The 19,119-nt window shown below is 36.0% G+C and overlaps 1 pseudogene across 1 annotated transcript in view; it reads right to left on the bottom strand.

Moving 5' to 3' along the window:
• LOC310891538 (adhesion G-protein coupled receptor V1-like) overlaps positions 1-19,119 on the bottom strand; it is a 72,850-nt pseudogene that overhangs the window by 50,683 nt on the left and 3,048 nt on the right. The window contains exons 4-10 of the transcript in view: positions 16,742-17,307; positions 15,266-15,536; positions 14,138-14,467; positions 10,857-11,033; positions 10,153-10,376; positions 1,015-1,141; positions 741-926 (exon numbers count right to left, since the gene is read on the bottom strand). The product of the transcript in view is annotated as an adhesion G-protein coupled receptor V1-like (transcript). The remainder of the gene's footprint in view (positions 1-740; positions 927-1,014; positions 1,142-10,152; positions 10,377-10,856; positions 11,034-14,137; positions 14,468-15,265; positions 15,537-16,741; positions 17,308-19,119) is intronic.

Raw genomic sequence — 19,119 nt, forward strand, 5'->3', positions numbered from 1 at the left:
GAAAAGAAACCTGAATTTCTACAGCAGCCTATGCAATTGAAGTTGGAGTTGCTGTGATCCCCTGATTTCCTCATCATATGGTCCTCCATCCCTCCTTCAATCCATGACTGATGACCACCTGGCCCTACAAAAAGATTATTAACCTTCCTAAAACCTTTATGTTTTGTAAAGCTGGCTTTCTGACATCTTACTCCTAGATCAGCTCATTAGCAGGATCAGACAAACACAACTAACTGCTTATGCAAAATACAGCATAGGAATGTGCATGTAAAGGCAGCAAAAAATGCTGAATCACAGCAGCTAAAATTTATGTTAACATAAATGTGGTAAAATCAAACCCTTGCAAACTTCCTGATGGAATCCAGGATGGCTGATGCACAGGAAAGGGAACAAGCTACAGAAAAGCAGAAAGCAAAGAGAAAAGCAACAGACACATGCCTCAAATTGTGCAGATTTCTGGGATTACAAAACAATAGAGATATCAGAGAAATGAATATTCAGGCAAGACTGACAAGACCTGATTTGTATTGATATAAAGTGCTTTCATATGGTGCTTGACTATCTTATAGGCCTTTCAGTCACTCCTCCTCTATCTATTTCTCACACTTAAGAAAAAGAAAGCCTTCAAATGTTACAGAAAAATTGCTGGTATTTACAGGTGAAACCATCTATATTTTAGTAAGTGACAAACAAATATGTATGTGAATGCAATTTAAAGAGAGAAAAATATTAATTCTTACCTCTGGAATCCCATCCATCCTTGTCAGTAGAGTAATTATGATCTCTCTTTCACCAGGCTTAAACTCCAGAATTCCTGTGCTTCCATAAAACTCATTATTATCTCTTGGTTCTACAGTGTAGCGCAGAAACTGTCTGATGAGGCTTCCTCTAGTGCGAACAATCTGCAGCTCAACAGACTCCCCTTCCTGCAAAAAAATAAAATTAATCTTTTTCTAGCACTCTGTTAGAACTAAGTCGTCTGTAATGTTTAAGTGACGTTACTCGGATAGCTACCTTGATGCTGTAGGGACCTCTGGAAGAGGAAGAAAATTCGAACACTCCTCCAGGATCATCGTTTTCCAAAATTGTAATTTCACAAGTAGTAAACCCGTATTTCAGTATCTGATTTTCCACACTGACCCTGAGAAAGGAAGGTAAGAGGTTTTTTTCAACTTGCAACTCTGTTTAGCAAATCCATACAGAGGAGATCAGGATATTGACAAATTTTATGAATAAATTATGAAAGCCAACAGTTACCTACAAGGATTAAAACAAGTTAAGAATGATACAACATCAGAATGTTTTATCCATTCGTAAAAAATAAATAAATAAATAAATAAAATAAATAATTGCCTCTGAAGTAACTTTTTGTTTGTTTGTTTCTGATTAGCTTTTTATAGCTAGTAACTCTGTTGTTTGTTTGTCTGTTTTTGATAACACATGCACACAACACACAGGAAAAGAAACAGAATAGTGCCAGGAAAAAAAAAAAAAAAAAGTTAGTTAAATTCAGAACTACTTTGTACTTGGATCAAGGTATAAAGGAAATTCCAAAATCACCTATGCTGAGATTACACTGAAAAGCATAAATTTCCATTATTGCTTTGTTTGTCAAAGTTTACTACTGACATAAAGAGGCAGAAATTTGACCCTCGATACCATGGATTTCATCCTCAGCTCTGTGTTAGCCTGCCTTCTGTAGATGTGGAGACTACCTGTAGGATCCCTGTCTGACTCTACAAAATGTTGGACCTGCTCTCAGTAGCTCAGACTCATTCCCCTTTCTCATTACTCCTTTAAAGCACATGCTGAATGGTGCAAGAATGAAGTACGTTGACCAAATACGCATACTTCAGATTCCTCTCAGTAAAGGATTTCTCTCTCTGGGCTTCTCCTACACCATCTTGATCGTACTCTGTGACAGGAATGGGCAGTATCTGATAACAGTAATGAACCTTGCATATTACTTGCTTGCCTTTCCTCAGAAGCAGTAATTTTCATCATTTTAAATTTCTTATATTAAAAATTCCAGAGAAGCACTATTGCAGGATGCATCAAGAATACACCTTCAGATTGATGGTCTGCATATGATTTATTACATGTAGTTTTAGGTACTTAGATTCCTTTGCATCTTTCACGTTTCCTGTCAGTATTGTATTTTTCAATGAAATCGTGGTCCTGCATACTGTACATATTTTTGTGCTTTCACTGTGCTACAACCTAGACTTTATCAAACACTATTTCATGAAGAAATGTGATCTATTATATCCAGTTTTTGAAATCAGGCCCAGAACTGTGTCCAGAAGCACGTTTTAAGTAACTGGAACCTACACACACAAAAACAACTTAGCATTGTTGTAGCACAGTCTACAGGACAGGGTACAGGATGCAAAATAGGTAATACCTATTTAATAGAGTAACGTGCTCATGTTTGTTACATGTTTAAAAAAAAAAAAAAGTCGGTAGAAAAAATAACCTGTGTTATATAAATTATATGCATGTTAGTCTAAATCAAGATAACTTTCCTTGTCTTTGACTAGAGAAAATTACTCTGTAACTCTAATCAGTTCAGCCATTTAGTTGGGGCAAACTGTATTTGTAGCAGTTTAAAACAATTAATTCATTATTCCATGAAACACTCAAATATCAAACACTGAGCCATGCATTCATAACTTTCATCATTCACAGATCCTACATAAAGAAATGCCTTCAAGCAAGAACCCCATGCCATCAAACGAAACACCAAAGGGGAAGCATGCGTTGTCTGAAGAGATGCAGAGACGTGATTCTTGGGGGGGAAAGAAATGATAAAGACAGTTTCTGTCCAAACCAACCACTTCTGAAACAAAGCATTGATTCACTGAGGACAGAAAACAGTTCACCGCACTTACCCAAAGAACACGACAAACCTTTCTGTCTCTACCCTGTCAACACAGAGGAAAAAAAAAAAAAAAAAAGAGGATGTAGAAAGTAATGAAAGTGCCACTTACTAAAATTTCAATACTACCCATCTTATAAAAGAACAAAAAACTAACAAAAGGGACAAAAAAAAAAAAAGAAAAAGAAAAAAAAGAAGGCTTTCTTTTTACTTTCCAAAAGTTTATAATGTTCTTTTTATGGGAACCCTGCTTGCTTGGCATTTTCCTGTTGACAAAGGCCAGCAAGTGGGCAGTTCCCACTTAGGAGGAGTGACCCCATGACCAATTCAGCATGTCAAGAGCCACTCAAGGTGTTCCCTACCAAGCCCTCCTCAAAGAGCTTGATTACTGACTGCGTGATCACAACTGCAGCAGCCATCCACGATTATAACCCTTTATTAGGGAAATACATCTACGTGCCTCTGTGATATGGTGTTTCATCAGTCTGACAAAGTAATGATAAAAACAGATAAGCACAGAAAGAGTACTGATGGGTACACAAGGAAAAGTAATTAGGCACAAAATCACAGCAAACCTCATTTACAACAATTTTTTAGTTAATCAGATTACCAAAGTAGTATATATACATGTATAACATAAATACAAATATAAGAAAGAGAAGCAGAAGGAGAAAAAGGGGAAAAAGAGGGGACAAGGAAATAAAGGGACAAAAAAAAAAAAAGAAAAAGGGGAAAGGAAAAGGTATTTGCTAATCAAAAGGTTAAAAAATTAAATCAAGTTTCAACCAAGCATTTATAACAAAACTGCCACATGAAGTCAGTCAAAAGGGCAGCATTATTCTGCAATAGTAATCATGTATTTTGGCTTTCTTAATCAAAAATACATTAAATACAAAAACTGTATCGTCTATCAAAGCACCAAAAACAGATTAAAACAGTGTTTGTAAGGTGATAATTGGGCTCCACTAATCTCAAAAATAATTTAAATTTGGAATTCAATACAGACAAGAGTTCACTCTAAATTCTGAGAAGTAAATACATTCACAGACGTTCTTTCGAATAGGAAGTCTGAATTAATTGAAATTTGTTATTGATATTCACTGAAGCTAGGTATATATTGAGACATTCTCCCTTCCCTCAGAAACATGCAAAAGCATTCAAAAAACAGCAAAATATTAACACAATGAAAAGATCAAGGAGAAGATTCCAGAGTTGGTAATGCTAAAATTTAATTATATCGCTAAGCTGTTAGTAAAATAATTTACAACAGAAAATAAAAATGAATCACTATATCAAGTGAGCTTTTGATATGTATTAAACCTAGACAGCTTTCAGGTCAGGAAGCAACCAGTAAAATTCAGTCCATCAACTGGTAAAAAAGAACATTGTTCAGGTGGTTTCTCCATACAAACCCCATCTTGAACACCTGGATCCTTTTATTTATTTACTTATTTGTTTGTTTGTTTGTTTATTTATTTATTATCTGGTCATTTTTTTTCTCTGGCTGATATCATGAGTGGTCAGACCGCTATCACTGCCCTGGCACAGTAATGTTAGTTACTTCTCCAAAAAGTCATAAAACATCCTATGCAGAAACTTAATAGAAGCAGCTAGGTTTAGGTTTCCAGCTCCAAGATGCTGTTAAGCAAACAATGAATGAACGAAGCTGTGGCTGCCCCATCCCTGGAGGTATTCAAGACCAGGTTGGATGAGGCTGTGGCCAACCTGATCTAGTAGGTGCCATCCCTGCCCATGGCAGAGGGGTTGGAAGTGGATGATCTTTAAGGTCCCTTCCAACCTGAGCCATTCTGTGATTCGAAGAATGGTGCACTCAGTAGTATTCTTTATATCTATACTCTAAGGCATATACATGTAACTTTTCATAACATAGAATGCATATCCCTAACAAGAAATTTTTAAAAAATAGTATTGAAAAAAAAAAGAAGAATTAAGAGAACAAAGATAAATTAGGAAAGTACATTTTAAATTTAAATCCAAAATGTTTGTTGTAAAGTATTCTCACAGGTTTACTTTTTTCTAGGAATAATAAAAAAAAAAAAATCCCAATTCTATTGTTTTGAACAATTACATTGTAATGCAATTATCATACTCACATCCTGCAAACTTTTATCCTTTTAATCCAAATGCTTGCTTTTCGGTTCAGTGTACTCTTCATGTGCTAAACCTAAGTCCATACAGGGCTAAACCAGGCAAGGTGAAGCGTTCAGCAAATAGCTGCATAATACTTCCAGCAGCCAGCTCAGATCGACCCGGAGGAGCTACGGGGCTGGACACAGGGTCCGTGCCACCAGAGAGCTGCCAGGACACCAGCCCCATCCCCTGCCACGTGCACTTCCAACCTCGAAGAACAGAGGGGCGTTCATATACCACCCTTACACCACGGAGGAGATGCTCCCAGACTGCCTGACACTACACGGGTCCAGTTCAGTCCCGTTTCACTCCTCGTGGTATGTGAAACCAGCTCTTTAGGTGTTCCTCTGACAGCAGTATGGAAACAGGACAAAGAGGGCTATTCAGAAGCAGCAATAAAAGTTAAAACAGCTGCTTTGACATGGTGGCTTAACCGTGGCCAGCAGCTCCTCCAGCTAGTGAAAAGAACTCTTGACCAGGAATAAGGTGATACCAATCACTGGGAAAGCCACTTCCCTGTTTTTATCCTCAGCTTATTTTTTCCTGTAAAATGGCTATGTATGGACATGAAGTTTCATATCGTCACAGACAGTAAACCCTGGCAATGCTTATGATGCTGCCAAAAGAAATACAACCTCAAAGTGTGTAAAGCATTTCTTATACAACAAGACTAATGTGAAATGACTGATCATTAGGGAAATTCTTTCAGTAAAAAAAATCATAATTATTATGTAGCAAGAACTACAGATGAATTAGGACAACTGACAGGAGCTTCAAAATGTTTCTTACACTTTTTTAAACATGCAGTACAAGAAAATAGGAGAAATTAGAGTTTTGACTAAGTTTAAGGTACCATGAGAATTTCAATGTTAAGAACTAACTAGAACCACAAAATAATTAAATAAATAAATGAAAAATAGCTTTGAAGTTAATAACTTTTGACAAAATCTGGAATTTCTGCAGAACCTGAGTGTTCTGAAAGACACATGAGAAACTTAATTTCCACTGTGAATCTACACGGCTGTCATTATTAAACCACACTTCTCTAAAAGACTTTCTTTTCTATCAGGGTATCTCAAAAAGGGGGAAGTGAAATTGCTTGTGGAACATTACTCAATTTGCTTGCATTCAGTGTTCACCCCCTCTTCAATTTTTTCAGGATTATCTACTGATTTAATTAGAGGCAGGCTCTAGCTCTAAAGAACTGCATTAAAGTAGGATTTGCCACATTAGACTTTCCATAGTGCCTCTCATCAGAGGAAACACCTTCTCTCCAGGTTTAATCCATCATTTATTTGATTTTTGAGGCTATTTTAATTTTTCTGAGTCATAGCAGGAGAGATATGTTGTTATTTTGAGAAGTAATGAAAACAAGCAGTAGGTGTCCAGCGCACTCATTTCAACATTCTACTATTTTCAAATGACTTTTTCCCCGTTAAAACGCAGTCTGATCAAACCCTTGAGGCATCCCTGGAGGTTTTCAAGGCCAGGTTGGACTAGGCTGTGGGCCGACCTGATCTAATGGGTGGCATCCCTGCCCATGGCACTGGGGTTGGAAACTGATGATCTTTAAGGTCCCTTCCAACCCAAGCTATTCTGTGATTCTATGAAAATTTACATAAGTAAGATAGATATGGTTTTGAAACAGACACTAACCAAAGGGAATTACCAAGTAAGGAGAAAATCCTAGCTCCATTAAGCAGTATGTCAGTGAGTAACCCACAACACATAAACCCTTAAGCCCTGTCCATCAACACTACACAGTGATTTAAATGGCCCTCCTATGCTTTTCTAACTTTTTGACATGTAGCAACCTCTAAAACCCAAAAATGTTTAAAAACTGCCAGATATTTCACAGTGAAATAGTCAAGTCTGTATTTTACATTTGTAATTTTCAAAAAATTACTTCATAACTCATAGGTCTAATCATTTTCCACATAAACTGATGACAGAATGTCAGCCTATGGAAATCTGTATCCCATCACAGAAATCACTAGAACAATAAAAATCTTCAAATAACGTTGCTTCAGTTTATTATATATAGTAAATGAGATTTATGTCGTAACATATGCATATGGATCTGTTCTGGCATCCTAACTTCCATGAGTTAAGACTCAAAAAATGCTGGAGCATAAGGACTGCCTAAACAGTTGTCTGTTTGTTGATTATCACTTCCACAAAATAAAAGTGATTTATCCCCAGATCCCAAAGTCTCCAAGTTCTCAGTCTCACCACCACTCACTCATGAGCACAAACACAGGCCACGTCCCCAGCCCACATACCCTGCAGGTTCTGGCCCTCTGGTTGTGCCAGGTGCCAAACTGATAGCTGTCTGCACCTTAACTGGGGGGCTGATAACTGCCAGTGAGAGATTACGTTGTGTAGAAGGAAAAAACAGCAATCAGATTTAAAAAAAACTGATTTCTGTTTGTGCTTACCAGGTAAAATGAACAGCCCTAGTATGCATATATGCTCTCACAAAACACACACACAATTTCCATGGCCTGTTCCACCTACATTCATCAAGAAGACCAAGGTCTTTCCTTTCTCACATAGATTTCACTACAGACATCTGGTTTTATTTATGCTTGGTCTCAATTCAGGCCTATTCAGATAGGGCAGGCATTCAACCTGAATCTGCTCCTAAAAAAAGAAAATATAAAGAAGCTTCAGCAGATACAAGACTCTCTTGCTCCTTCATTACTCATCATTACTCATCTGTGTTCTTTGGAATCATATTTTTCATGTTATACATTTTCCTCCAGTTTGTGGACAAAATTCAGAGCTAGTTTTAATATCTGTGGTCTAAGTATAGAGAGCATAAAGCAAGAAAGGATAACATTGTTTTTAATGGCTTGGAAAAAATATAGTTATGGATGCACTTAAAGCTTATTTAAAATTGAACTGCCTTGACAATACCACTAAGCCGTAAATAATACATCCTTGTTAGAACTAATTATTTTGATTATTTTACCCGTGCTATTAATAATTGCAATACATTGAATGCTTATGAACATATGTCTATGTCTGTAGTTTCATTAAAGTTCTTACATGCTTTCTTTTCTCGCTGACTTATGCTACAATTTACGGAACAGTACAAGCACATCTACAGCACAGTGCATCTTTGTTTTCATGCTCATTCACTACTGCTGTGAGGTGCTGGCTGCCAGCCTCGGAAACTGAAATCTTCTATTTGTCCACAAAATACCAACCAGGCTGAAAGCAATAGCACGGGCGTACACGTAACCCTGCCAGTATCCTTCAACCCTAATTTGAAGAGTCATGTCTAGTACTGAAAGGATGATCTCTGCAGTCATTTCATTCTTGGCTTCTGCTAATTAGTTGAAGTGAGGGATGCTACCAAGGTCTAGAGAAAAGTTCAGATTCTATCTCCTCCTTGCTTACTTCTTTTTCCAGGACAGACCACCTGTTCCTCGGTTCACTCTCTGACCCTGCCAAGTGTGGGAAAGCTGCTTACTGTTGGCACACTTTTCACCATCCACTTCATGATCAACAGAGCCTACGGCTTGCACCATACACAGCAAAAGCAGAACACTGGTTGTATTTGTTCAGCTGCCAGTTCAATCCCTGTTGCAGCCACCATTTTCAAGGTATAGCCTACAGTTGTAACTCAGGATAAATGGCAGAAAACTGTACTTTCACACACGTGAATCAAAAAAGTTACCCTTTCATGCTGCTTACTTCTATCTACTTACTTGTTTACCTCAATACCACTCTGCATTCTTGGCCACCTTACACTCAAAACTTGAACCATCATTTCTAATCCTAGTTTCCCCCTTTGTGCCAGAGACTCTAAAAAAATTCCTTGAGACAAACCAGTTTCTCCCACAGAAAGAAAGCGGAGAACTGCTTGCAATAGTCTCTGTTTTTATTCTGAAAAGGATTGCCTTTTTAATGTAATGAGTAGCCAAGGTAGAATAAAATAACTAGTTCTGAACTACATGCATTAACCAGCCACCTTTTAATCAAGCAAGCCAATCCCGCAAAGGAATAACATCTTCCCTGTGTGCCATAAAGATGTTCGAAAACCATGTTTTCTGAAATGGGATCTTCTAGTGATCAACAACAGTGTGAGGAGCTTCTTGCCTATTGTTTGCTAATGTGGAATCACTGTGGATATCTGTTGTGGATATCTAAGAGCTAGCCTACGCTTCCTGTACAGAATAAAAATACTTCTTCTGCATAAGGTAAGGACTATGTAAGTAGTAGATGTTCAGTGTGGAAGCTGGTGCTGGCAGACCACTGTAGTATGTTTTCAGTAAAAGTGGAAAATGTACCTTAGACAAATAGGAGGTAATACAAGAGCACGTGTGGTGGTATTTCTGTATTTACTTATGTAACTGAGCTGTGGGAAGCAGGACAGACGATATAGCCAAGACACTCTTGTTAGTAACTCAAAGAGGGAAAAGACTCCTGATTATAAACTAATTTAAGTTTTCTGAACAGTGTTCACATGCAGATAATAGTATCACCTGAGGGCCCTTACAGCCTGTTATCCTAAAATCCTCCACTAGATGAGAAGGGAGACCAGAACACTGTGCTTCAGAAACCCCACTGCATTCTCATTAGCAGAAGACTGCAATAATAGTCACACTGGGATATTCTGGGGGCTATGAGCTGACAGAAGTATCTAATTATCAAGGAATATTGAACATGCAGATCAAACAAATAAACTGCAAGTCTAATTCTACAGTGACACCCAAGTTATAAATGTTTTTTCTGACAGAAAAAGTTCTGCATTGCTTTTTAGTTCTCACTTTAGTTTTTCCCATTATCTTACTAAATATTATTTTTCCGAAAAAAAAAAGTGTTAAAACCAAGAGCTATAAAAAAGATCAAAACTGAAAGAACTTTCTAAATAGCATACAGAATTTTCATGAAAATATAAACAGTTAAGTCATTAGATAATAAATGCAAAATGGTTTCTTACATTGATCTCCACTCAAAGAACCCATACACAGTCTGAAACAAGGGCCCACTATTTCTTCAGACACATATCAACACAATGCAAGCAATACCATGTAATTAACACTGTGCTAATCTGTTATGCATAAATTGAGTACTGCAGCTGATACATATGAATAGAGAATAGGGTACAATACCTGTCCAAAGTTAATAACACAGTTTCGTTCATTTCAGGTACATCATCAGCTTTAATGGTGATGTTAATTGTGGTATCACTTTGTCCAGATAAGAAAACCACGGAGCCGTTAAAAGGACTTATATCATCCTGTGTTACCGCCTTTTGATTGGGACCAGAGGGTTTCAAACTCCAGAACACAGTTGCTTGACCATCAGTCCCATCTCGATGCAATGCAATGGAAACCTGTGAAACACATTAATTTGTTGTGACTTGCAAAAGTAGATGCAAAACCGATTACTCCCTTGCAAATTACTATTTGAATAAATAATAATAAAAACAAAAGTTTGGCCAGTTCTAATTTGAGAATGGGAAATGATCTATCTTATTCAGGATTTGTCTCAGTCCTACTTTACATGACTATGCTCGCAATTGGTGAGAGAGACTAACTGCAGTATCTTTTGCTCTGTGTGAGCATCAAGGGCTAACTGGTTTTAGATACTTACACAGAAAGCAAAGACCAATCTCAGTTCTCTGGAAATCAGTAACAGATTATTTCAGAGCATTTTTTTTTTTTTTTAAAGAAGAGAATATTTAGGATAAGACAGAACTTACAGGAAGGCTTTTCCTCACATTAATTGTCAAATGCTACACTGAATACAGCAAACTCCACCTTCTCCAAATAAGTTTTCCATAGCAAAAGACAATATAAAAAGGCTTACTTACCAGCGTAGCAGGGGAATCTTCTGGTTCAGAAAGAATAATCGGTAGATTGCTAATAAAGCCTATTTCTCCATTTGCAATATCTGGAGTAATCCTCAAAGAAATATTTCGAATTTCGCCTAATCTAGGACTCACAGATGGGACTAGAGGAATTCTATTCACCAGTTCAACTCCTTCCAGCTGTAGGAAAAAGTAAAAGAAAAGTGAGAAATAAGAAGCCTCAGCACCAAGTCAGAACAGTTCTGACATTTCAGAGTAATTTTCATATAAAGGAAGTATACATCTCCAGAGCAAATTCTTCCTACTGATAGCACTGCTGTTATAAAAATTTGTAAGTAGACATGTCAAAGAAATTAAGTGGATATTGTTGAGCTGTCAGCAGAATGGTACACCTCCCAGACAAATCATGTTAGTGTATGTAATTAAACACAGATCAAGCCAGAGAGAGAGACTCTGTTCCAGATCAGCTGATACATTACTAGAGCTATTAACAACAGTCATTGATGAGCAGCATAGGCAATTGTCTAACATCATTTTTTGTGTCTTGCATTGATAAAAATCTAGGGAAATCACTGAAGTCATAATAATTTACAGCCCTTGATCAAACAGCCAAATAATAATCCACTTTTCTTTCCTCTCCACAAAATTTTAAGGAATTCTCTATCTAAGAACTACCAGAGCCACATTAAGAATTTAAATTCAGTACAGTATTTCAAAACTGTATTTTACTTGTCACTGCATTTCTGATAGATTATAGATACTAAGAGGAAATAGATTTTTTTTCATCCTTTTCTTTAAAAGGGAAGCATCACTCGCTAAGCCCAGCACCAGTAGTGACACACCAAGGAAAGCAGAACTTGCCTGTTTAATTATTTCCTTTAAATATTATTTATTCCATGTGATTCTGTCTACATGCATCATTACAATAAATGTTTCCATAACAGATTTGCATATATTTCTGTGAACATTTCACTGGGGCATAAACTCCCACTGACATTTTTTCTTGGAGTTATCAGGTGTTATCATAGAGTAAAGCTTTATTTTTTGGGGATAAAATAGTGGCCTTTCTTAAATTCATATAGTAATCATGGTTCACCATTTCAAAAGATGATTTTTAAAGTCTTACAGTTCTTGAAACCAAACTCTATAAATATGTGGGCTGTATCATATTTTGTTCCACAACTGCTTGAGTAACACCCAGAAATATGCATGAACATTTATCTGATGATAGATGGAAATGTTTTACAAATACTGTATTTAGTAACTGATTCTCAACCATTCCAACTTGTTATCAAAAGTCTGAAGAACAGATGATGGCACTGTTTGTTTCTCCTCTTTTCTGAGCTTTCTCCTAGCATAGGCCCCGATTCTGCAATTAACAGGATGAAAGTGCACCATTGTGCGGTTATTAGCTCAGTAAACTTTCTGAAATACTACACAGCCAAAACAATTTGCTCTATTTAAAGTGTATGCTGTATTTGGATCCTGTATGGTACCTTTGGAATAAAGTAATAATCAATAAAGAACAGAGATTTTACTCTTTCTGCAATGTTTCCTTTAGTACCTTTTAAAGGAAACCAGTACAAAGAGAAAAAAATATATAGTTATTTGAACAATAACAATTAGTTTATGAGCTTAATTTTCAGAGTTAATCTTCCTAGCTATACCAAAAACCGCATCTCTGATTACAGCACGTTATTTAATTGAAGGTGTCACTAAGGAATATATCTCACATTAACATTATCTCCTGTACCTTTATTCATCCTACAGTTTCATTTGCTTCTCTGCTGATTCCTGAGTCAATTCTTTATTTTGCCTAAGTACAACTCATTCTAAACATGTTCACTGAGATTATCATTTATTCACGATGCAGAAGGATTGTCACAGTGATAAATAGTGGTGTTTTCCTTCTCTATGAGTTTCTAAATTAATTATTTGAGCTGGAAAGCTCCTCTGATTTAATTTCTTCAAACAAAGATTTTATTTATAGTTCATGGAGAAAGTACAGAAAAAAAAAAAAACAGATTGGAATCTACAGTTTGAAAATCCAGGCAAAGTGCTTGGAATGACTGAACATTCTGAAATATTTATCAGATGTGTGTCTTGACTACAGTCAAAGGACAAAAAAAAAAAAAAAAAAAAAAAAACATTGAATACATGGAATTAGACATTTAAGAATTTTGTGGATCTCTCAAACCTCTTGCAATCATAAAACATACTAACGTGTTCTAGTATTTCAGAAGGCAATTCCTAATCTAACTGTGAATGCCATAAATAAATAAATAAATAAAATTGCATATTAGATAAACAATATAATTCTGGCAAAACTTTTTGTTCTCATTATTCCTCCTGTAAGAGAATGTAGGGAGAAGGATGTGGAGGGAGGAAATCTTTCAAAGGTCTTAGAAGTGATTACAACGTCTTTGGTAGACTATAAGGAAAATATAAAACCTGGCAAATTTGAAATTCATGGATATAACATCAACACCTTCAACGATGATAAAAGTTATCTTTTACAAATTGAGATAGAAAAAAAAAAAGGAAAGAAAAAAGTGAAGAAAACTATACAGGGAAAAAAAAAAGTAAGTTCTCCTAACAAATTTATATATAAATGCAATATAATATACATATAATATATAATGTATATTTGACCCTTTTTAATTTAGAATAGTTCAGCTGGAAGAGCAAAGATCACAGTATCACAGAATTGTAGGGGTTGGAAGGGACCTGGTCAGGCTGGAGAGTTGGGCAGGAAGAAACCAGATGAGGTTTAACAAGAGCAAGTGTAGAGTCCTGCATTTGGGAAGGAACAACCGCAAGTATCAGTACAGGCTGGGGGATGACCTGCTGGAGAAGGACCTGTATCAAGCCCAAGATACATTTACTTGCATGTCATTTCTGAAATTTTTCCTGCTTCAGTAATTTAATTTTAAGAACCTTATTTTTTTCACGTTCCAAGTCAGAGGCCAAGCAGAAACATGCTTCAAGGGGCAAGCAACAGACAACGCTGATCTCATTTTGATAAATTCCATGATTAGTACCTGAATCCTCTTTAGTTTTAAAATTTGTTTAATTACTAATGATTAGGGATAGAAAACTTTATAGCATAGTTATGAAAGATGTCTTTTTAAATAAGAAAATCTTTGCTTCAGAGCTAAGCACTTTTTTTTTTTTACAGGAATGGTCATTTAAATTACAGTCAAGGGGAAGGATCAATTATTGAATCATATTCCTCATATTAAATAAGCTAAAAAACAAAAACAAAAACAAAACAGCTGAGATACCTGTATGAGGAAATGAGCACCATTTTGAAGAAATGCATCTTTTCTTATTGGTATACTCAAAGTATGATGTGTTTTTCCTTCTGGAAACAGGAGGATGCTGTTTCTAGACATATTTAGAATGCCATCTTTTGCTCTCTCAGGATCCAGAGCTCCAGCTGGAATATACAGTGCAGTATAAACTAACTGCACATTTCCAACTGTTCCTTTCTCCCTTACAAAACTCAAGGATAAAAAGCGTCCTGTTGGATTACTTTCAATCTTCTGATTCTCCAAAGGATAAAACTTTATTACGCCATAAACATCATCGCTGTCCTGAATGTAAAACAAAAGCTGCAAAACAGAAAACAGCATCACTTACTCAATGCTACAATTAATATACACCACAGTTTTCACGTTTTCATGAAAGTATGTCCTGACTGTCATCATACATTTTTATCGTTAGTGAATTGGCACTCAAGAAAGAAATCAGATTGACAGCCCCAAAGTGTTGCTTGTGCACAAGCAGCACACCACTGATAGCAGCAACTTTCCTGCTATGCCTCATCTATGTCAGAATGAGCTTTGAATAACTGATTTTTGGTTCAGCAGCCAAAGTGAATAATTTGAATATATTTCAGACTGTGAAAAAATCATTTAATTCACCAAATTCATTCCAATCATATGTTCAAAAAGCAAAGTAGGGACCTGAGTCACAGAATTGTCAGTAATGCTAATTACCCCTTATTTAAAAGTTCAGAGGTTAGTCTTAATCACTAAGCCATCCTCTTGAAGCTGTTACTCTGTGTAAAACATTCCAGTACCTACAGCAAATAAGCAAGTGAAAATAAATGCTCAACCTTCTCTTAGCAAGCAACCAATCAAGATAGCAGTTATGCAATGATATTTATGATGGGAATATTCTAAGCTAAATGCTACTGCATTAAATAGGTCTGGCCTTATAAAATATGTTAAGCCAAAGACTTTGGATGTGGCTCTTTATACTGAGAATACATCAGCTTGCTTCACTTAAACTCAAGCACAACTACTTCAATTTAGCCAATCCACCAAAACTGGTGGATCCTAATCCTAATCCTACTCCCTAATTATTATCTATCACCTCCTCAAAACAAGTTCTGAAATCAAACTTACCTCAGATGGTTCGCTGACTTCTGCGCCTCCCTGTATTGTATGAGCTAAGAGCTTCAGAAGATAGGGCTCTGCTTCTTCTGGTATGTTATCATCAATAATGGTCAGTGAAAGTGTGACCAGCATCTGTCCTTGATCAAAATGTATCTCCCCGGTCTCTGGAACAAGGTCTGCAGTCACAGGTGACAGATCACTGCTATTTCGAGTTATGACCCAGGTCACAGAAACATTTCCATGTGTTCCACCATTTCTTACGATCGTGATCCCTTCAAACCTGTGGTTTTGAATGAAAATAAAAATCTGTAACATGCAATTATAATTAATATCGGTTTACTTAGCTATCTGTTCCCTGGAAGATTTATACTGACTTCAGTGGAATCGATATTAACTGCTGCTACTGACATTTGAGTCAGGACTTAAAATTTGTGAAATCATACCACAGAAGTAGACTTTTCTCAGGTTGCTTATTCATGAGATAATATACATAAAGACATGAGTAATATATCTAAAGACATTAGTTAAAATTTATTTTGTTTACAGTAAGAAAGATACTGAGAAGAGGAAAGTTGGCATGTTTATATTTTTTCTCAGGAAAGATGTTAAATTTCAGAAAACTTTTTCTCAACTAAATTTCTACACTGTTTTATGGACTATATCAAAATACAATTGTCAGGCATGAGTGTTTAAATAATGATTTTATTTAAAATAAAGTGACTCAACTATTTGCCTATGCACTGAAATATAATTTATCAATATTTGTGATTATGGAAATGTCACGTTTCCTGTATCTGTGTATAAGAAAGAAAAAAAAAAAAAGTGAATATTGAAGTGCTGGGCTCTACATACTAGAAATTGTTCATAAAATCATAGGTTGATACATTACCTCTTTCTCTGGGGATGAACCACCATCACTAGCTAGCAGTGGACATTTTTACTAAAACTGGCAATATTGTATAGATATTAGTTCTGCTTGTAAAGATGTGTGTGGAGATTTGTTTTTAATTTATCTGTAAAATTACATGTATTTAACTTTTTTGGAAGTCTATGGGTATTCAGTACTTCACAGAAGACACTCACCACCATTTTTTAACCAGAGACTGACTTTAAATACAGTATAGACAAAGATTTACTGGGAAAGGAAGCCTGAAATATATTTTCCACTTGTATGAATGGGTGTGTGGCCGCATCACAACTTCACTGATCCATCTTTTAGATTAAGGGTTTTTCAGTATTTTGATAATGTCATTAAATATTTACAGTTCTCATATATAGTTCATAAATATTAAAATACTTCTGCATAATTAGACATTTTCTCCCTTGAAAATTCTATATCGTTTATAATAATTACACAGTAGGTGATTTCTATATTAATTTTTCACTACTGATTTTATAATTACTGTCAGTGAAATCCTAAGGATGCTTTACAGTGCCAAACAAATCCCTTAACATGACGAGATACTGTTTGAAGATCTGTAGTACCTTGAAATTTGGTCTTCATCAATGATAACAGTTTGAGTAAACAGGATACTGTTGATTGAAAGCACTCCATAGGGTTTATCATTTGGTTGGATGGTGACGTGAACAACAGATGGATTAACCAAAACAGCATCTCCCTGTAACGTGTCCTTAAGGAGCATAATTTGGAAGGTCTCAGCAATTTCTGGTATGGCATCATCAAGGATCTTGAATTTCATATATACTTCATGAACTAGAGGTGTGAAGACAATAGTTGTATTTGGCTGAAGATCTAGGAAGTCTAAATTGAGCTGCGCGTGTGCTGTTGAATTCCCAGTTATGATGGTGTAACTGACGGAGACTTCACATTCATCAGGTCCAATTAATTTTCCACTGTCATCCTTACCACGAATCACTTGAATTGTGAGCATTTCGACTTCCTCAGGCACCATGTAAGTGCTCTGAGCAAATCGCACAGGGCTGTCATTTTTCTTAATATTAATCTGAACAGAATTCCTTGTGGTGTTGATTTCAGCCCCTCCCTCCACACTCCTGAGATGAACAACAAACAATTCATCATTTTCAGGTATCTGGAAAAATAATAGTAGCAACAGGGTGTAAGTCCCATTTCAAATACATGCAGAACACTTACTTAGAAATATGTTATGTATATTTAGCAATAAAGGGAAATAATATAAACATTACAACCCTTTTCACATTAAAATAAACAGGCAAAAAGAAACTCGCTTGCAACTTTGAAAATCCCTTCTCAAAATTGAATGTTTCCATTTTCTAAGACATACTTCTATGCTATGGAAATATGAAAAAGTGGGAAAAGACAAAAAAAAAAAAAGGGCAAACAAAAACTAGGCAAGAATCAGATGAAGCTCTATCTTTCCAACTAGAGAGTGTGAGGAGATCCTAACTCAACTTGTGGAAGTTGCTCTGCTTGGACACAAGTGTTCCTGACAGTTATTTAGTCTGACATCTTTATTTGCTGATGTTAACACCATTTTACATCTATGCATGCCTGAAAGAACAGAGGAACAACATATGAACACAACCTACCTTGGCCCTTTTGTTCCTATTCAACGGGAAAAAGAACAGTTCCTACTTTCAGACAGACTCACATTCCCAGCACAGCTTCAGTCACAGCTCTGAGAATGTGCTTGCTGATGCTTATCTATTAATTAGACTTTGGCATTTCTACATGTGGTTTGTTTAGAACTGCACTTTAGTTTTAGCTCTTTAGTCTCTAATAACTGATGCAGCAGACAAAAAAGAAGGGTTTATAAGCCTTGAATTGCAGAATTTAATATTTTTTACTTTATATTATTACATTTTATTCCCCAGTCTTGATAGGCTAAGTCTGTTGAACTGGAAAATATCATTATTTTATTAATACAGAGAGATTAGAAGGAAATATTTAAATATTACATAAGATCCTCACATCTCATTCTTGTTGTGGACTCTCAGAAAAAACAGTATTATTTGCTTCTGAGATAAATTCCACAACAAAATTGCTTATGTGTTACTAATGGCATTGCTTTGTTATAGGGCTGATGAATCCTTTCCATGTAGTTCTGTTTACTGAGCAAAAAAAGTTCAGAATTCCTTGTGGTCCAATATTTCTTCTCTTTTTACACATTTGTTAATTGGCCACCCTTAGATCCTGTTTCAGGGCACAAAGGGTATGCACGCCGCTGTCTTTGTAGCTGAGGCCAATTTTGTCCCTTGTTTGACTTGTGGCACTTAAACTTGCATAATATTATTGACTGATGCAGGTTGTTTGTTTTTTTTTCCAGCGTGAGATTTGCAAGCTCTCTGTCACCTCTCTCCTACACTACTATTTCCTATTTTATCTTATTAAAATTGATGTTAACTTACGCTTGTTTTAGTTCACTAGTTCATATACTGTCTTGCAGTACAAAAATACGCATTTGACAGTCAGAACGTACATGCCATTTTAGTTGCAGATAAAATCTTAGTATCCTACATAAATAAGGCATTGTGGAGCTTTCAATTACATCATGATTGACCAATAAATACATGAGTCAAACTTCGAATATAATAGTATAAATGATTTCCAGTGCTGCCTTGCCTCTTTAATTTTCTCTTAAAGTTGCAATTATACTTAAAAAGGAAACCTGCACAGGAAAAGTACTATAAATGCAGAGCTGTGGAAATCAGAACTGCAGTCCCCTACCTTCTGTAAGGCTGCACAATTCAGAAAAATACTTGTTTCATTGGTTTCCCTAACTCAGATCCTAAAAGCTCAAATTAAGTTCTGACAGTAGTGTTACTGGATTCTTGTGAACTCTATCATCATCATCATCAATAAAGGTTTTTGTGCAAAATTCATCTTTCACATACACTTGTGAAAGACTTTCAAAGAGTGGAAA

The sequence above is a fragment of the Anser anser genome (genome assembly GCF_964211835.1).
Source record: "Anser anser genome assembly, contig: HAP1_SCAFFOLD_131, whole genome shotgun sequence".
NCBI lineage: Eukaryota > Metazoa > Chordata > Aves > Anseriformes > Anatidae > Anser > Anser anser.